This window comes from Dendropsophus ebraccatus, chromosome 8 (assembly GCF_027789765.1).
Source record: "Dendropsophus ebraccatus isolate aDenEbr1 chromosome 8, aDenEbr1.pat, whole genome shotgun sequence".
Taxonomy (NCBI): domain Eukaryota; kingdom Metazoa; phylum Chordata; class Amphibia; order Anura; family Hylidae; genus Dendropsophus; species Dendropsophus ebraccatus.
This window is the reverse complement of record NC_091461.1, coordinates 101,686,581-101,707,875: the sequence shown is the minus strand read 5'-3', so window position 1 is coordinate 101,707,875 and position 21,295 is coordinate 101,686,581. Positions and strand designations below refer to the sequence as shown.

The 21,295-nt window shown below is 44.6% G+C and overlaps 1 protein-coding gene across 1 annotated transcript in view; it reads left to right on the top strand.

Moving 5' to 3' along the window:
• Positions 1 to 11,514: 11,514 nt before the first annotated feature.
• ST3GAL3 (ST3 beta-galactoside alpha-2,3-sialyltransferase 3) overlaps positions 11,515 to 21,295 on the top strand; it is a 184,037-nt gene continuing 174,256 nt past the window's right edge. Inside the window, exon 1 of the mRNA XM_069981268.1 lies at positions 11,515 to 11,715. The gene's annotated coding sequence lies outside the window, so the exon portion shown is untranslated. The remainder of the gene's footprint in view (positions 11,716 to 21,295) is intronic.

Genomic DNA, 21,295 nt, shown 5'->3' with positions numbered 1-21,295 from the left:
TGCATATTATAGTAGTTATATTCTTGTACATAGGACCAGTATTATAGTAGTTATATTCTTGTACATAGGAGCAGTATTATAGTAGTTATGACATGAAGAGAAGGGAGCTATTGCACATCACACCAATGGCCAATACTAATGCTGCTCGGCTAATTTTAAAAACCAACGCCAGGATGTTGGTATATAATTTGATCAAACCATACTGCCCCGTGTACCATGTGCAGGTCTCCTGGTTCACACGGGTCCCTACGCTACCTCCACACTGTGTCGGTCAGCGACTGCCAACCCCGCAGGGAAGGGAGGCCATGGAATGGCCTTGCAACCCCAATGTCACAGGACCCAAAATGCCCCACCAATTCCCAGCCGGCACCACCGGCGGAGGAGGCTGCCCCCAAACAACACAAGTATGAATATGGTATTACACTCCCCACAACTGCTACAGAATGTTATGCAGTAGTTATATTTTTGTATATAGGAGGCGGTATTATAGTAGTTATATTCCTGTACATGGAGGCAGTATTATAGAAGTTATATTCCTGTACATGAAGGCAGTATTTATTGTTAAGTGAAAATCCTGAATCAAACAATAGAAATGTATATCCTATGGAAAAGCTTTCCTTTAGTCCCTGAACCATCTGTGATCATCTTTAGTGTTATATGAAGTCTCCTCTAACTCAGTAAGTATCATTTCATGTCTGAATCAGAGCAAAAAGCTCATTAACATAGGAGAAATGGAAAAACTGTGACGACATTGCTGCAGCTTATCATGTATATATGCACTGTGTGGAGTCATTTTGTTGCCGGTGTAGGTATCAGGTCTCTGGCTGGTGTAGTATTAGTCACAATCAGTTGTATGGAGTTAAATAGTGTAATATGTGATTTATGGCTGGAAAAACACTCAATTACATCTAATGGATCAGGTAAAAACCAATACAAACATGATTAATACAGCATAATTCTAAATATTTAAGACCTACATTCTGTAGAGTTCATCATCTGTCCTAGATGAGTTTAGTCTCTTTCACACATCTGCTAAATCTGCCCGCATTTGTGGACCCATGCATTAGCCCCATGCACACATCTGTACGTGTTCCCTATCTTGAATGAAGGGGTCCGTCTGTAGGGTCTTAGTATGGATGGTCCACTAAGTTTTATTCCACCTGGGTTAAGTACCTTGGTCAGGTATCACACTTACTAGGTGTCACTCTCTATTGTAGTCTCTACTTGTGTGAATACAGCTAAAGGTAATTTGCTTCCTGTGTTTTATGTTGTCCAACTACAGGTGCAGGTGCTTCCTGCACTTTTATACTTAACACACTTCATCTCTCTTCTTTCTCCAGCCAGCCCCACCAATCAGGTTAAGCCTTAGTGTCCCCTATAAAAGGCTGGTTAGTTCCTGGTGGGAGGTCTTTTGTCAGTTGAAGGTGGGAAGAGAGACACTGCCAAGAGAGAGTGCTCCTGCTGCAGGGAAGCTGGGCCTGGCCCAGGCCAGGGCTTGTGTCAGGGACTGAGGTTGGTTCTAACACCACTCTTGGCCATCGCGACAAGTGGCTAAATCTTATCCTTTCCTGCTGTATCAATACCTCAAAGCACCCTGGCACGTGCCCTTTCAAACACACGATAGATGCAGATCAGTGGTCTCGCCCGTAGCTCAAGGTTCATGGCTACCAACAGGACAACAGATGTGTAAATGTGGCCTTAATCTCATTGATAATAGACAATACATTTATACAGCACACTCTGACATTCAATAGATTAAAATTACACTGAAGACATAGTAGTTAAGGGCCATATAACACAGCACAATAATGAAGTGGAATCGAGCGCTGGCATGTGAGGGCTTCCTTCCCCTTTCTTCCCCGCTCGCTGCCTGTGCTATTACAAACAAAGACAGCGAGTGGGAGGGGCTGAGGGAAGCAATGGGAGGGACTGCCTGGACGATCCTTAGATCCTTGATATTGCCCATTGAAGTCAGCGGCGGTCTGCTGCTGCTGCTCCTATTAAATGGTGTGACACTCAGCAGCTGACATGATCGTGCCGTTTCAACATGTAAAAGACCACAATTAGCCGATATTGTTGCCGCTCCTCTGATCTAAGCCAAATGCACGATTTGGGTCACCAGGAGTACGCAGTCGCAAACTGGGAAGCCACCATGCACGACCCTTGCCAGTAACAGTGCATGGGTGCAGGAGGGAGCAGGAGGCCAGGCCACTGAAAATATGCCTGAAAAAGAGGGAGGAAGAAGTAGTGATGAAGCATGCCAAAGTGCGGCACAAAGGCCAATCCTCTACTTCTCTTTGGCACTTCCAGTGTGTTGGAAAAGATTGAGGCAAATCTACCGCACAAATGGCTTCAAGACAGGTAACATACACAAAAGGGGTCACACACCTACACTAGACTTAGTACCTCAGGTCTTGCCTAGGTGTTGACAGATTCCCTTTAAGTGTATCTATATCAGGGGTGTCAAACTCAAATACACAGTGGGCCAAAATTAAAAAAATTGAGAAAGTCACGGGCCAACCATGATATTTAATGAAGAGTGCATGCAGCATTTATGGTACTGTCAGAGGAGCGTATAGTGTTCCAGGCACTGCCCATTCTAATGTAATTGTCCCCACATGGTAGTTACCCATTATATTCCTCAAGCAGTAGGTAATCCCATATTTGTGCCCCATGTAGTAGCCCCCCCCATAGTACCCCACATAATAGCCAGCCCTTCCAATAGTTTCTTAAATAGTAGCCAGCCCTCCAAATAGTCTCTTATATAGTAGCCAGTCCGAGCGGCTGTCCGGACCACCCATATTATAATCTGCTGCAACATCAGGCGGGCCAGATTTAATGCAGCAATGGAAAAGCTCAGCGGGCCAAAAATAATGGCAATGCGGGCCAGATTTGACATGAGAGATCTATATCATCTGTCTGACTCTCTATATCACCTATCCCTTGTCTATCTATTTTCTATAGATAGATAATAAATACATAAATAGGTAGGTAGATAGATAGATAGAAGGTAAATGACTGCAGCACTTCAAGGTCGGTTAAAAAAGCAACAAGTAGGTTTATTTACCCATAGACAGAAGCATGCTATGGGTAAATAAACCTACTTGTTGCTTTTTTGTACAAGCTTGGAGTGCTGCAGTCGTTTACTATCTATCTATCTATCTATTTATTGTCTATTTTTCTACTATCTATTTATTCTTGTTTTCCAGAGACCATCAGGTACATTGCTTTAAGACTTTTACAATAGACTGGCACCGGCACAGGGATGCCGATGCCACAGTCCTATTTTTTTGCTGCTACTTGCCTGGTTCCCGCACACAGCGCTGGTCTATTCCGGGGCACCAGCCTGGCCTTAAGCGCTGGAGGTGGACTCCCCAGCTCCCAGTGTGACAATCGGCCCTCACCTCTGTGATGCGGCTCCATTTGAATCAATGGAGCTGTGTCACAGAGGGGTGATCGCAGGGGCGTAGCTAATGTCTCCTGGGCCCTGGTGCGAGAGGCCAACTTGGGCCCCCCCCCTCCTTTCACGACCAAGTGATGCTATTGTTGTGTGTGTGTGTATGTATATATATATATATATATATATATATATATATATATATATATATATATATATATATTTATATACACAGTGGTGCCTTGGATTATGAGCATAATTCGTTCCAGGACCGTGCTTGTAATCCAAATCCACTCTTAAACCAAAGCAAATTTTCCTATAAGAAAATTTATCATGTAAATGCAGACAATTGGTTCCACACCCCAAATATATTTATTATTCTGTACTGTACAGTAATGGAGAGGATGGGAAACACAAGGGCTGACAGAGACTGCAGGGAGCAGGAAGGAATGAGCAGGGCAGATGTGGGCACATACATGCAGCACTCTCTGTCCGGGGAGAGAGGGGTTACAGCTATGGAGAGATTACCCCCCCCCCACAGTCCTGTCCCCTGATGTAAGCCCCAGCCTGAAGGGGATCTGCTATGATTTGGAAGGTGTTTAGAGTGCAGTGCTGTAGACCCCGCTATGCAGGCCATGCCCCTTCTCCACTCGCGCTCCCACCCAATACAGGAAGTTCTTAAACCAAAGCAATGCTCTTAAACCAAGTCACAATTTTGAAAAACTGTGAGCTCTTAAACCAAAACGCTCTTAAACGAAGTTACTCTTAAACCAAGGTACCACTGTATGTGTGTGTGTGTGTATATATATATATATATATATATATATATATATATATATATATACACACACACACACCAAGACAGATATTACCTATTACCGCCATACTGTTACCGACCAAATCCTGTATACTGAGACCAATATTACCAGTAATACCAGTATATAGGGAGGAAACATTACCGCCACACCACAACCACTACCATCACCACCATATTGTTACTGACCAAATCCAGTATACTAAATCACCTCATCCAGTCATATAGAGGTGGCCCCAGCGCCACACAGGCTCTATACACCATATACATTACTGTGCAGTTATATCAGGTGACTCACAGGAGACGTCTTTTCTGATCGGAGTTCTTTCCTTTTCATCTTCTTCTCCATCCGTCCTAGGCCGTTATGAGAACTATGAGAACTAAAACCCCCTCAAAGGACAAGAGGGCACTGCCTCCGCCTGGAGAAAAAAAGGTTCAATCTCCGGAGGCGACAAGCCTTCTTTACCATGAGAACTGTGAATCTGTGGAACAGTCTACCACAGGATCTGGTCACAGCAAAAACAGTAGAGGGCTTCAAAACAGGGCTAGACAAGTTCTTAGACCAAAATAATATAGATGCATATGTATAGAACATATCACCCCTCCCCCTTCCCTGTATCCATCCCCTCCTTGGTTGAACTTGATGGACATGTGTCTTTTTTCAACCGTATTAACTTCTCCGAGCCACGAATCCACAGAATCTGCCAGACAGACATATTAGTCTCCTCACTCTGACACCATCTCCATCTCTCTACACACTGCACATCTGTACTGTCCCCTTTACACCCTCATTTAGTGGGTAGCCCTGACTCTATGTGACCTCCTAATAATATATGCCCCCCTCTGTGTATTCCCTCTCCCCCTATGTTGCCCCCCCCCCAAATAGATGGCCCCCTCTACCCCCTCCCTTATAGATGGCCCCCTCTACCCCCTCCCTTATAGATGGCCCCCTCTACCCCCTCCCTTATAGATGGCCCCCTCTCTCCTCACCCTCCCTTATGGATGGTCCCCTCTCCCCCCACCCTCCCTTATAGATGGTCCCCTTCCCCCCCCTCCCTTATAGATGGTCCCCTTTCCCCCCCTCCCTTATAGATGGTCCCCTTCCTCCCTCCCTTATAGATGGTCCCCTTCCCCCCCCCCCCACCCTCATAGATGGCCCCTCTTTCCCCCCCCCCTCATAGATGGTCCCTCTTTCCCCCCCCCCCTCATAGATGGTCCCTCTTTCCCCCCACCCTCAGATGGCTCCTCTTTCCCCCCACCCTCATAGATGGCCCCCTCCTTCCCCCCACCCTCATAGATGGCCCCCCTCTTTCCCCCCACCCTCATAAATGCCCCCCTCGTCCCCCCCCCCCTCATAGATGCCCCCCTCCTTTCCCCCCACCCTCATAGATGGCCCCCTCTTTCCCCCCACCCTCATAGATGCCCCCCTCCTTTCCCCCCACCCGTACAGGCTGATAAAAAAACAAAACTTAACTCACCTGACATCGCGCTCCCACGTTGATCCTCACTCCTTCGATCTGTCCCCGGCTGCTGCGCGGCTGCCGGGTGTGTCGCGTCTTATCCCCGGCAGCGCGCGCATCCCAGAACTCCCTGCGCGCCGGAAACCGGAAGTCAGGGCCCAAGGCGCGCAGGGAGTTCTGGGATGCGCGCGCTGCCGGGGGTAAGACGGAGCCAGACTCTTGTGACCGCAAGCAAAACAATGCTTGCGGTCACAAGAGTGATTGATCGGGGGGGCCCCGCGGGCCCCCCTTGTGGCGGGCCCGGTCGCGGCGGCGACCCCCACGACCACGGTGGCTACGCCACTGGGTGATCGTCACACTGGGGGCTGGCAGGCCCACCTCCAGTGCTTCAGGCCAGGCCAATGCCTGGGAATATACCGGAGCTGCGTGCGGGAACCAGGCCGCGGTTTAAAACGAGGACCATAGCATCAGCATCGCCAGAGCCAGTCTATCGAAGTAAAAATCTTAGAGCAATGTACCTGATGGTACATTCACTTTAAGGGGACAAACACACTTGCCGGATGATCAGGTGGCCAGGGCTGCGCGCGGGCACTGGAGCGAGCATATACTTTACCTGATCCCGGCTCCCCGCTTGCTGAAGACTCCGGGAACCGCCGAAGCAAGCCAGAGTCGGGATCAGGTAAAGTATATGCTCTGGTGGCCGGGGGGTTAACGGGGCGGGCTGGGGACAAACTCGCAGCAGGGATATACATCCCTGCTGCAATTTTTGTCTAACATTGAAAGAATAGGGCCGGGATCCGCAGCGAGTCTCGCTGCAAATACGCAGCGAGAGGACTCGCTGCGGATCCGGCAAGTGTGTTTGTCCCCTAATAGTAGTAATAATAATAGTAAAAATGCAAGTAAGGTTTGGTCAGCTCACCCTTGTCTCTGTGTATGCACACACTCCTGCATGAAGCACGGAAGGTAAGTCAGGCTGGCTCCCGATATGATGCAGAGTGGTATCTGGCTTAGTAAGACTAAGGAGAAATAAGAACTATTTTTATTACACATTGGAGCCGGATAACAGAATAATGTGAATAATACATATAGTAGCTCTGTTGGTAGTGATTATGAGGTAAAAAGTATTGAGTTTCCAAACTGGGTGTCACTGTTGTTTTATATGTATTACTAGTATGCACAGCTGAAGGTCATGGGTTAAGTTTTCAGTGTCATGTGTTATATGCTGACCACTAGGAGGTGCTCTTTCTTTTCTCTACTATTCTCTTTTTCCTCTCTTTACACACACTCAGCCCCACCATTCACAGAAGGGTTTAGATCAGTGCTTCTCAATTCCAGTCCTCAGGCCTCACCAACAGGTCATGTTTTGAGGATTTCCTTAATATTTCACAGGTGATATAATTATACTGAGTGCACCAGGTATTCTCACAGCTCTTCTTTGTATGGGATATCCTCAAAACATGACCTGTTGGTGAGGCCTGAGGACTGGAATTGAGAAGCACTGGTTTAGATAATACCTCTGTAGGAGGAGTTACACTGGTGGATGAAGTGAGTCAGTCTTACTTAGTTTTTCAGTGAGAGAGGACACCAAGCAAGACAGTTCCTGCAGAAGTTAAGCCAGGGCCTGGCTTTTGCCAGGACCCCTGACACAGACTAGAAAAAGATTTAGTTATTGGAGGTTCGTGAGGACCGATGCAGGAGAGATTAGCTCTGAAAGAGCACACCACTACCTAAACTATGCAGTGCTAAGCTACAGTAGGGGAGAGCAGCTACCATGGCATACCCTAGTTCTTGCCAGGAACCTTTCTAAAAAGTGCAGGGCAGACTCCTGAAGTAAAAGGAGCTGACCCCAATAGGACAAAGCAACCGGTATCTAAAAGGTCTACGTATCCTACTGCACAGTGCAGGTCGACTGGGAAAACCTTGCTACATCCAGATAACCGTCGACTGGTACTCATACTACCCTAGCAGGACGAGTAGCCCACAACTGCAGGGCAGAAGGCGGTCAGACACAAGTCTAAACGTGAGTACGAGGATTACTTTACTAATATATTCACACCACAGTTCCGGCAGAGTACAGGATGTACGATAGGTAAGGGCTCCTCTGACAAACTCCTCTTCTCTCTACCTCTACAAAGCACTTCTACTACTGCTTCTACTCTTTACAAGCAACTACTTTAAAGCACCAAGTCAGCACTTGAGTCTTTGTCACGACACATACCACTGCACACCTTAGGTTATTTTTCCCCTTCTCTGTGGGTGGCGATACCGACATCCCATATGGGTCAGTTACCACTCCAGCTTGCTGAGACAAGAGCCCAAGGGACCCACAACAAACCTGGAGGTTCCCAACCATTTGGGGACATAAACCGCCCATACATTAAACAGGTACCAACTTCACACCTGAACTAGCACTGGCGTTACAACAAATAACATCTACATCACTGGCCGAGTAACCACCACACCTGCACCAGTGACTGGACAAAAGTAAACAAACAAAGCAACGTTATCCCTTCCACCTTCAGCTGTGCCCTACAAACAAGGGAGAGTGAGACACCAAGTGGTGCGTAAAGACACCAGTCATCCCAAAGTGTGACACCTGGCAGAGTAACCTTTATACAGGTGGTATACAAGACGTAGTGGCGCATCTGTAGTAGAACACTACACTAATCCTCCCCATGTGTTGAATTCTGTACAAGCCACAGAGCATGCCCACAACATACTGTTGGTACAGCTCAGGTAAATTTATTTTCTACTGATTTTACCTCAATTTTTTTTTTTGTTTCACTGTATATTTTATGGTGAAATGAAACATATGGATCTGTAGATGGAAAAGTAAAGTGAGAATGAAAAAAAATCAAATGGCAAAAATGAAAACGGGTTAAATCCCTAAAGAGGAGCTGTATTCTCCATTAGAAAACAAACAAACAAACAATTCTCAAACATTTTCTCTTCTAGCTCTGTGATGTGCTGCTCCTCTTTTATTCTTACCAGAAATCTGTAACTCAGTAACCAACTGGGCGTTACCAGCTGGTATGTGGCCCTACCAAGTCCAGCACTGTCAGCTCTGATTGGATAGTGTCAGAACATATAGGGACACGCCCCCAATTGGTAACACCCAGTTGGTTATTCAGTCACACATTTCTGGTAAGAATAACACAGGGACAGCACAGCAAAGAGCTATAAGTAAATATGTTCCAGAATTGGTAATTTATGGGCATTGCAGGTGACACTGGTGACATTTCCTCTTTTAGGTGTTAAGTGTATCTGCTAGACAATAAAAATGCAGATTTTGTTTTGGGACCCAAGAGCTTTGGCCTGCTCCCTGTGACTCAGCAGTGATTTGTTAATGATATCAGATGAGGCCGGAGCGGCCCAGGAGGCAGCCATCAATCACATGTATGGGGCAGCACAGCATCTGCTGCAGAGCATTACTAAGTGGGATGATGATGATGATGATGATGGTGATATGATGATGTCAGCTGACGCAGCAGTGCACAGAGTTAATCCCAGGCAGGGGGAGCTCCACAGACCGCTGATGAAATTCCCTGTCAATAAGCTTCTTTGTGTCTTGGATCTGACAGTGACTTGTGTGTCTCCTCAGTCCCAGGATTACGTGGTGGGCTGAACTGCGGACAGCAGACATTAACTGCTTCCAACCTGGGATAACAGGATGCAGCGTCTATCCGCTGCTGCAAGACTGTGACCCAAGCAGTGTCAGCCTGGGAATGAAGCTAACACTACAACGACAGGATACAGGCCCAAGGCTATCACCATACCCCATACAGGACCCAGTCGGCACAATGGCAACATGTTGAGTCGTTGATGATTCGATCACCTGAATGTGGAACAGCTGTCTAATATACTTTGCTTCAAGTCCTCCATTTTAAAATGTCTGCTCGCTGTCTGTGAATGTAAATATTCTAGCTGAAATCCAGGGTGAACCAATACTTCTCTATGTGTGTGTTACAACTGAAGCACATCTCGCTTAGAAAACAAGCATAGTCTTACAAATCTGCCGCCAGTGGCGCTTCAACCTGTATCTCTGGATCCAGCTGAAAACTATGGCAGAGCAGAGAGACGTTGGATTCCTACCCTGTCACTTACTCTTTAGACTGGAGGCCTATGAGCTTACGCTGAGGATGTGACAGCATGACGCCACCTGCACATGGCCACAGACATCAGGAAGGCCTTTCAGCTGCTCAGAGGGTAATGGGGACATTATATAATGGGAGCACAAAAGTGGACCATTGTATAGGATCTCAATGGGGACTAAAAGGAGAAGTCACACCAAATAAGAAAAAAAAGTCAGGAAGCCAGGGGTGTGTGAGAAAATAATAAAGTAAACTTACCTTGCCTCGTACCTGGTAGTGCCGCTCCTGGGTACCATTGACAGCTGCAGGTGACCTGAAACTCTTCCAACTGCAAGGTAACATACCCCGCTCTTCCAGCTGCAAGGTCAAGTACCCGGCTGAGTGATTGCCTGCTTAGCCAATCAGTGACTGTGGTGGGAAACCGCTCCATTCACTGACTGGCTGAGCAGGCAATCACTCAGCTGGGCTGTAACCTTGCAGCTGGAACATCCAAGTATGTGACATACCCAGTTTTCAGTCAAAATGACTTCCGGTGGCTGTCAGTGAGGCCCGTGAGCGGCACAACAGGGACACAGGGACGGGTAAGTTTAGGTTGTATATTATTTTCCCGCACCCCCCGCCTTCGTCTCTCTTTTTGAATTTGGTGGGACTTTTCCTTAAGGCAGGGAGAATAAAAGTGGGCACTGTAACTGTGTGAGGTATTAAGGGGAACAATATTACTAAAAGGACACTACTACCAAAAGGGGGCACTAGTACTGTCTATGGCGAGTTTGCACAGAGGTTGGAAAAAGGTAGGGCTAGTGCTGCAAGTGAGAAACCTAAAATCCAAAAAAGTACAGCAAATTCTGCAGAGTTGAGTCTTGGCTTAAAAAAAATCTTCATGCCTATCTGGGCCAAATGGAGAAGACAAGAGAAAGTAAACAGCTTCAACCTGTGGAGATGCCACATGTAGCCACTGGATGTAACTACACTGTAATCACTGTAGCCACTGGATGTAACTACACTGTAATCACTGTAGCCACTGGATGTAACTACACTGTAATCACTGTAGCCACTGGATGTAATTACACTGTAATCACTGTAGCCACTGGATGTAACTACACTGTAATGACTCTCTGGATCCTGTGTAGAGCTGGAATACACCACTATATGGTCACTGTATGGGGGGAATAGAGGTTTGTGCACAGAATTTTTAATTTAATAACATTATGGAAGTATTATTCTGGCAATATGCAATGGTAATGTGTGGTCATGTTGTGGTAGTATTTGCACCTTGTATATACCTTGTACTGGGATTTATTCAGTAACAGTAAGCCAGTAATATCACCATGTATAGCGGTATTATATATAATGTTATCATATGATAGTATTATCTACACAGAAAATGTAACCTGGTGCACATAGGATTCTAGTTACTCCCCTGGTGCCCATACGGGTTGTCACAAAGCTTTGAGATATAACTAAGAAACAGCTGAGCAGGATTTATTTCAGACACAAGATGACGGACTCAGGACTTATAGTTACTCAGGATTTAGGGTGATATGTGTCAGGTTAAAGGGAACGGTGTGGGGTTATAACATAGAGACTGTCTTGGCTCTGTCGTTCTTCGGCTCTGCATCAGCTGCTGTCCCCTTATCCTCAGTGATAAAGAAGCAGTTGATCCCTGGCTAGGAGGGGGCAGAGGACAGGAGGTGTGTGCTTACATTTGGAGTGCAGCCACAGGAAGGGAAATGCTTGTAGTGAGCTCCTGAGTAACACAAGAGATGGATTAGTGTGTGTCAGCTGCCTGGCGGCCTCTCAATGCTGCCATTCTGTGCTGCTGCCCTCCGCTACAGCTGCTAACTGGGGACCCCCAACCCCAACTTTCTCATGGAAGACTAGAGGCGGCCGTGTTTGTGTGTATGAAAGAGCTGAGAGGAAGGAGAGCGGATCAATGGCAACTGTGACCTCAAGGTAAGGACCCCCAGACACTGACCCCAGAAGCAGCAGAAAGGGACAGAGCAATAAAGTTGTGCCATTCAATCTACTGTATCTAGATTGCTACAGTAGAACCCTGCGCAGTGTAACATTGTATCCGCCATGTGATACACAGGGGAATGACTCTATAATACCAGGCGGGATCTAAGAGCAGGAATTGGTAGCATAATCTTGTGATTTGATGTTTTTGTGATATACGCTGTCTTATCCATTACTGATCATTTCCACCATTAACATCCTAAAATTTATTGGGGGAAGCCATTAGATACAACCGATAATGTTGGGAAATGTATCATTTATCTTGGTGCTCATCTAATCATGTCTGACGGGTTCTATGCCGGATGTCACATGATAGAACAGTTACGTACAATGGGCATGTGAATTATGGGAGTCAGTAACATATACTGTACCCTATATACTATAGCAATGCGCATGTGAATTATGGGAGTCAGTAACATATACTGTACCCTATATACTATAGCAATGCGCATGTGAATTATGGGAGTCAGTAACATATACTGTACCCTATATACTATAGCAATGCGCATGTGAATTATGGGAGTCAGTAACATATACCATATAAACTATTTCAATGGGCACGTGAATTATGGGAGTCAGTAACATATACCATATATACCATAACAATGGGCATGTGAATTATCGGAGTCCGTAAAATATACCATATATACCATAATAATGGGCATGTGAATTATGGGAGTCAGTAACACATACCATATATACTATAACAATGTGAATTATGGGAGTCAGTAACATATACTATATATACCATAACAATGGACATGGGAATTATGGGAGTCACTAACATGGTATATATAGTATATGTTACTGACTCCCATAATTCACATTGTTATAGTATATATCGTACAGTATATGTTAGTGACTCCCATAATTCCCATGTCCATTGTTATGGTATATATAGTATATGTTACTGACTCCCATAATTCACATTGTTATAGTATATATCGTACAGTATATAACAATGGACATGGGAATTATGGGAGTCCCTAACATATACTGTACGATATATACCATAACAATGGGCATGTGAATTATGGGAGTCAGTAACATATACCATATATACCATAACAATGGGCATGTGAATTGTGGGAGTCAGTAACATATACCATATATACCATAACAATGGGCATGTGAATTGTGGGAGTCAGTAACATATACCATAAACAATATACTTTGTTCATTGTTGCCGACTATAAATGATCATCTGAGTGATTCAAATGCAACCTCAGGTTATCAGATTGCTGATCATGAGCTCAGGGATCTGTAGGGATGTGTACTGTATAGGGATGCATAGTCAAATCTAGAATAACCGTATGCAAGCAAGATCTGCTCCGTAACACTTAAGTAATTGGGTTGATCTTGATCGTTTCGCTTTTCAGTATCATCGTCCGCCACGCTGAATCTTGGTTTTAGGTTTCAGGGCAATGGCGAGGATTTTGTCAGTAGACGCTGCACTTTGTAGACATCTTATCGCCATCCCTTAACATCTTATCTCCTGGTTGTAAGATTTGTATCCGTCCATTGTGTCTCATGTTCTGCTGTATAATCCAGGACAGTTACCTGATCCCGGGTTGTTCGCTGTATCATGCTTCTCTGCTAAGGAGATTGTAAAAATCTCAGTATGTGTAGCTGTCAGATGACGTCCTGCTGTCAGCTCTTGTGGGGCCACGTGTTACAGTATAGGAGGGGTCGGACATGTCAATGGCGATAATAATCTCACTGCAGCACATGGTATGGACCACGTCTCCTCCTCCCCTGCTGATGTGTATGGCTGCCATATCAGTCACCGGCTCATTGATCCTAATGAAAGATTCAGTAACATTGAAGCAAATCAGGGGATGGCAGGGAATACGCCCAGTATCAGCTACAGTATACACCAGCTTGTATAATACCAAGGAAGAAAAGAATCTGATGGCTTTCTGTTGCCAGTTTCTCCCGTTTGCCGGAATCAATGTTTTACCCGGTCGCCTGTTACCAAAGTCTCAATGCAAAGTTCTGCAATCTACTGGCTGTTCCCATTCATCAGTATTTTTAAGTTCTCAAAGTATAAAAAGTTCTGTACATGGGAAGGGAAACCCATAAGATACTGGGTAACGGGACGTAAAGAAGGATGTAAGAATTTTAGCTGTCAGTAAATGTAACTGTAGCAACCAATGTCAGGCAGCTGCTGCCAAGGCAGCAAAGATTCAGGGGGGGCATCAATAGACATGATGAAAGCCTGGTTCTACTAGTCAGACAACACAAGATATATTGTGGGAAATGAAGCCGTCCTGAGAGTACAAACTGTTCTAGGAGCAGGAAGACTATGGAACTCTCTATAGATTATTAAATGTATTAGCATTGGGTCTATGGAGCTCTTTGTAGATTCTCTACTGTAAGAGCAGTGACACTACAGAACAGAGTTTTTACAGCCCAGGTGTCAAATGGGCTCTCCAGGTATTGCAAAACTACAATTCTCATCATGCCTGGACATCTAAAGCTTTGGCTGTCCAGACTTGATGGAAATTGTAGTTTTGGGACAGCCAGAGGGTAGCTTTTGGTACCTCTGCTTTATGGTATGTGCATGGACACTACAGAGCTCTCTATAGATTATTTACTGTATGAGTTGTGACACTATGCAGTTCTCTATAGATTATTTACTGTACGAGTTGTAACACAATGCAGTTCTCTATAGATTATTTACTGTAAAAGCAGTGAGACTATGGAGCTCTCTATAGATTCTTTACTGTTATCAGAGACTTTGGGTCTCTGTGTACATTCTTTACTATAGGAGCAGTGATATTATGGCATTCTCCATAGAATTTTTACTGTAAGAGCAGTGAGACTATGGAGTTCTCTATAGATTTTTTACTGTAAGAGCAGTGAGACTATAGGTCTCTGTGTACATTCTTTACCCTAGTAGCAGCGATATTATGGTGTTCTCTATAGATTATTTACTGCAAGAGCAGGGAGACTATGGAGCTCTCTATAGATTCTTTTCTGTAAGAGCAGTGAGACGATGGCATTCTCTATTAATTCTTTACTGTAGCAGCAGTGATACCATAGAGATATCTATAGATTCTTAAGAGCAGAGTCGACAGAGCTTACTGTCAGAGGAAGGTGTCCTGGTGGACTTCAATACCTGAGATGAGGAGGGGTCCAGATCTATTACTAGAGTGTAATAATTAATATTACAGGTTACAGTCCCTGGACAGAGGCGCTGATCCAAGGATTTTTTATGATGACTGATTTGGAGTCGGGAAGGAATTTTTCTACCTTAAGATGAGGAAACTTGGCCTCCACCTCCTGGGGTCTCTTCCTTCCTCTGGGTAATAGGATGAACTGGATGGACGTGGCCGCTATGTTACTCTGCTACATTCAGAGGCAGAAAACCAGAGAGATCTGATATTTGTCACCACTGGAGGTTTATTAGGCCGAGTTCACACGCAGCAGACTAGATTTATGTGACCGTCTCCTTCATCTGAAATCCAGGCACCATAGATTTCTGAGTCACAGAACTTTCTGCAATAAATCTGCAGCATGTGAACTGATTCTTATAACTGTATCCAGTCCAGGCAATCCTCTATGAGCTAAACACATCCGCAGCACCAATCTCTCCTGTCATAATAGTTTGTTACAATGTATCAGCCTGGAGTCCATCCTGTTAATACCACATAGGATTGTCTGAACTGGATGTAACTGTAACAAACCCTCCGCTGTGTATTAGAAAGTTGTGAAACAATGACAATTCCTAATAGTATAATATTGGTCCCTTTTAGTATACAAGAGAGGGTAATGGAGGGGTCTCCCATCCCCCGACCTGTCCCGGAGCAGCAGGTGGGAGGCCCTGGTTGTCTCTTGGCTGTCCCCGGTGGGCGTCCCCAGCTGTCTTACTAATCTCAGGCACAATGGTGCTGCTTGCATTAAGGGCTTTGCAGCTGTCTATGGGAGTTTACAAATCCCACCCCCCCTTTGTGATGTGAGATGAGGGGACCCTGCCTGAACTCTGGGTGGGATCTTTAGGCAATCACTCAGTGAGTGCATAATGAGGGGCTTCCTCCGCCAAGACCCTCCAAATAGCTAGGTGGGGGGCGGTATGGCAACCCCCCATACTACGGCTGTTCAGAATTCATTACATAGAAAAAAAACTGATTAGGAAAAATGACCTTAAATAGAAAATGTGGAAAATATGAAGCAAGGAGAAGTTGGTGATACACTCACAGTCAGCTACAGATCGGATACACGGGAGGTCACTGATTCCGTGTAGATTCATTGTATTCATGTGTATCAGTTTCCAGGCGGTCATACATATAACCCACCCAATACATTCTAGTCTAGAGGCGGTTTATTGATGGCTGGCCTCATGTGTGTGTATAGCCTGTATAGTGATTAGAGATGAGCAAACCTGGAGCATGCTCGAGTCCATCCGAACCCGAACGTTCGGCATTTGATTAGCGGTGGCTGCTGAAGTTGGATAAAGCCCTAAGGCTATGTGGAAATCATGGATATAGTCATTGGCTGTATCCACGTTTTCCAGACAACCTTAGAGCTTTATCTAAGTTCAGCAGCCCCCGCTAATCAAATGCCGAACGTTCGGGTTCGGATGGACTCGAACCCGAACCCGGTTCGTTCATCTCTAATAGTGATCTATGGAGTCCCTGTGGGCAGGTGTATGACACTTCCATATGACCCTTGAGAATATCTCAGTATTGGTATCAATACCATAATACCTCCATGTAGTTAGTACAGAGCTGTAATATGTCTATAATACTGCTGATATTAGCTTATAGGGTAGGGATGTTGTTGTAGGCCAGCTCTGCTGTTCTACACCCTGTTCATCCTAGAGATCAGTAACTAATCATTTGTTTTATATAAGGCCAGGTTTTATATACGACTATAACACGAGGGATTAGTTATTTCTCTGCAGGGTGAACGGGGTGTGGGACCCCACCTGTTCCGTCCATCATTGTTCGATACTGTTATTGGCCAATATTTATCATGGTACATAAAGAGTCACTGTCATTAAAAGTAACTTTTGACATGTTGGGCATGAAGAGAACTGCCGGATTTATAGGGAACAGCTGTGGAGCGGATCACACTCTCTCCCCGGTTATATCTCCTGATCGCAGTGGGTCTCTGCAGCGAGACCTGCTGAGATCTATAAATATTGACGTGTCTGATAACATAACCAAAAAGCAGCAAGGAACTCAGGAACAGGAACTCAGTCCAATGCAGCCACAGGAAACTTGAAGAGAAGAGGATCCAACAGCATCCAGAATATGAATAAATCCGAGTTTATTCACATAATCCGCTACAGAGAATGCAAGGTTTTAACCTATGGGGGATTTTGTCAAACAGGTGCTTAAAGAGGTGAACAAACAATTGTTTTGAAATGAACTGGAGTCAGTAAGTTGTACAAATTTGTAATCTACAAATTTGAAATCTTCCAGTACTTATTAGCTGCTGTATGCCCTGCAGGAAGTGGTGTATTCAGTGCTCTCTGCTGCCACCTCTGTCCATGACAGGAACTGTCCAGAGCAGGAGAGATTTTCTATGGGGATTTGCTTCTGCTCTGGATAGTTCCTGTCATGGACAGAGGTGGCAGCAGAGAGCATTTCGTCAGACTGAAAAAATACATCACTTCCTATTTGACATACTGATGCCAGTTTAATTGAAAACAATTTTTTTTTTCCACTGGAGTACCCCTTTAAGTATGTTTGACCAAGACCCTCGGAGGTCAAAATGTTGCATTCTTTTTATCAAATTTGTGAAAAATTTGGATTTGATCACATTCTGGATGCTGCTGGACACTCTTCTATTTTTAATGACAACACTTAGAAAAAGATATAACACATCCGGATCATTGGTCACAATAAGACTTTAAAAAAGCCGGATATAGAACATGATAAATATTGGCCAATAACAGCATCAAACAATGAATATGAATAGTTAAAGTTCAGGTGCAATAAGGAAGTCCCCCGGACGGAGCAGGTGGGGTTCCACACCCCGTTCACCCTGGAGAGAAATAACTAATCCCTTGTTTTATGGTCTTATATTAAACATGGTCTTTAGGATGAATGGGGTGTGGAACCCCACCTTTTCTGTCCGGGGGACTTCCTTATTGTACTTTGACTTTTTATATTCATTGTTTGATACTGTTATTGGCCAATATTTACCATGTTATATAGCTGGCGTTTTCCGTCCTTTCTTGACCAGTGATGAGCAGATGGTATTTCGTTTGACTTATTGGTGGTGGTCTCTACTAATGTAATGTGATGTAAATAAAGATGATTTTTGCTTTGATACATGGTGAGGTGCGGTCCGTGTATACTTGCTTGCCTTTTTGTTGCTAGTATAGTATTTCTTGGGCATGTGGGCTAACACTCAAGCGACATATTTGTCTACAGCCTGTAGCCTGGAGGATTTGCGTTTCCCTTCCAATCATTTTAGTATTAGGACATTTTTAGTATTAGGACATTTTTAGTATTAGGACATGTGGTTTTCAACGGCAGACTGAGACATTGCAGAGTACAGATATTGCAGCTATTGCAGAGTACAGCCATTACAGAGTACAGACATTGCAGCTATTGCAGAGTATATATTGCAGAGTACAGCCTTACAGAGTACAGACATTGCAGCTATTGCAGAGTACAGATGTTACAGCTATTGCAGAGTACAGATATTGCAGATGTTGCAGGGTACAGACATTGCAGCTATTGCAGAGTACATATGTTGCAGCTATTGTACACAAAGAAGGGGTCCGTGGAGCCTCAGTTACGAATCTCAAAACACGGGAATAGCCAGATATCCCTCTCTCCAGAGAAGGAGATATCTGGCTCTTCCCGTGCTTTGAGACTCGTAACTGAGGCTTCACGGACCCCTTCTTTGCATATTCAAATTTTGTAGGGAACAAACAGTGGAGACTCGTAAATGAGTACTCCATTGGATTTTTTCGCTCTTCTCCCTGAGTTCAGTGATTTTTGTGTTTTATTGCAGCTATTTCCGACTGCAGCTGTTGCAGAGTACAGATGTTGCAGCTGTTGCAGAGTACAGACACCTGTAAGCTGCATTCTATAGTCTAACAGATTTCTAAAATGGTGACCCAGCATCCCTGTAGCACCAAATCTGACCTCTCCTGCAGTTTGGGGATATGATACCAATAGTTATGTAGTTTTTACTGATTAAAGTACTATGCAGATCTCACACAATGTTAGTGTATAAAGTCTTTGTGGCGTCTGATAGCAGGTAGGCTCATATCAAATCTCTAATTGTTGCCTTTAAAACCTTTGCTATCTTAGGACGCATGCACACGCTCCAAAGAACCCGAATGCTAGGGAGCGCGAAGCTGCGGGCCGGTATGGGGAACTCCCAGCATCATAATGATACAGGATAAATGACGAGGGAGCTCCAGAAGGGAAAACCTACTGGAAACCAGAGAACTATATAATAAGTGGGCCACTGAGATGGGGGCAACAGCTAGAAAACATAGGGGGACATTTAGCAAGGGCTTTGCACCTACAGTATTTCAAGGTGAATACAGTGTTACGAGTTTAAGAGTAACTTGGATTGAGAGCATTTTGAAAGAAGAGCTCACAGTTTTTAAAAATTGGGACTTGGTTTAAGAGCATTGCTTTGGTTTAAGAGCTCCCTGTACTGGGTGGGAGGGGGAGTAGAGGAAGGGCATGGTCTGCATAGCGGGGTCTACAGCACTGTACTCTGACCCAGGAAGTCTCCCTCACCTTCCAAATCATAGCAGATCCACGTCAGGCTGGGGCTTACATCAGGGGACAGGACTGTGGAGGTAATCTCTCCATAGCTGTAACCCCTCTCTCCCCGGACAGAGAGAGCTGCATTTATGTGCCCACACATTCATTCATGCTCCCTGCAGTCTCTGTCAACCCCTGTGTTCCCCATTCTCTCCATTCCTGCTATATTGTGCCTGCACTCACACTCAGCTATACACACTGCTGCTATAATCTGCCTGCACTTACACTCAGCTGTACACATCACAGTTCTGTGATTCTCACTTCCTGATTGGTCCATGCTGAACACCCCCCTTCCCCACTGCAGTCATGTGACCACACAGACCTCTGACAGCAGCCCTGCTTCTCTATTCTAGCCTGTTGTACTACGGTCTGCTGTTTTTTAGGTTTATGCACTTACTATATATTATACACCATATACTGATTACTATACTGTACAGTAACTTATAATATCACATATTCAGCTGTTTCTAAATGTTTGTTTAATTTGTTTTACATGTTACTCAGAATAAAAAATCATTCTTTTTAGAGGGAGGAACCAATTGTCTGCATTTCAGTAATTTCTTTTGGGAAAATTTGCTTTGGTTTAAGAGTGATTTGGATTACAAGCACGGTCCCGGAACGAATTATGCTCGTAATCCAAGGCACCACTGTAATTGGATTTTTCACCCATACTTGGTGTAGGTTCTATTTATGAACCAGTATTTGACGGGTGAATATTTTTTAGATGCACCTTTTAAAAAAAATAAATAAATAATAAATCTGCCTGTTTTGAGTGTTCACCTAAAAATTTGCATAATCCGGGACAAGCGCCCAATTTATCATTTGCAACTTTTTAAAAAGACAAGTGCAGGCCTACGTCTGGTCAGTACCAGGTGAATATGTTTGCACAATTTTTTATATTCTATTCACAGATTTATGAAACGTTTGGTAAATTAGTCCTATTCGGCTGGGGAGAAAGCAGACCAAGACAAAAGTCGCATATTTTAGACTCAATAGTAAATGTCCCTCATAGTGTCAATTTATGAATCTGGAGGTACAGACCAGGGTGTAGAACACATTAAGGTCAGGTTCACACAAGGTATGACAGCGGCCGTTCTGTAACACGACTGTGTCAATGACTGGCCGCTGTCATCGAAGTTCGGCCTGTACAACCTCTGGACAACCCCTTTAAGTACCTTTTAAATGAATCAGACAAAACATAATCTATTTTCAGACTACACCAGAGTTTCCAGGTTCCATGGAAAACCCTTAAAGGTTCTGTAAAGAGGGAAGAGGAAGGTTCTGGGAGTTGACGAACACACAGACCATTGCAGCCTCTGCCGCCCCAGTTACACATAGTTCAAGGCTCTGGTTGTTATTGTTTTCCACAGTCGCAGACTTGACTCTTCTATAACATCCTGTGTTTTCCTATTGTTGTAACATTACGATAAGAGGAGGCTGACTGTGAGCGTACAGAGGTGAAGTAAGGGTGAAGGACGGGGTCATACCCGGGTAGTATTGGGGCATATGGTCACAAACTGAAGTCAGTACCTTGTATACTCCAGTATATATACCCAGGAGCCCTGACAACCACCTGCTGGCTGCATCCATATTACTTTTTTCTGTCAATTTTTATTGAAACTTTTTCAGTCCTTTTTTCAACATAAAGAACATACCAAAGCCATCCCATCCCCCATTATCTCACCAATCCCAATCCCTCTTCCCCATTACCCCACCAATCCCAATCCCTCTTCCCCATTACTCCACCAATCCCAATCCCTCTTCCCCATTAT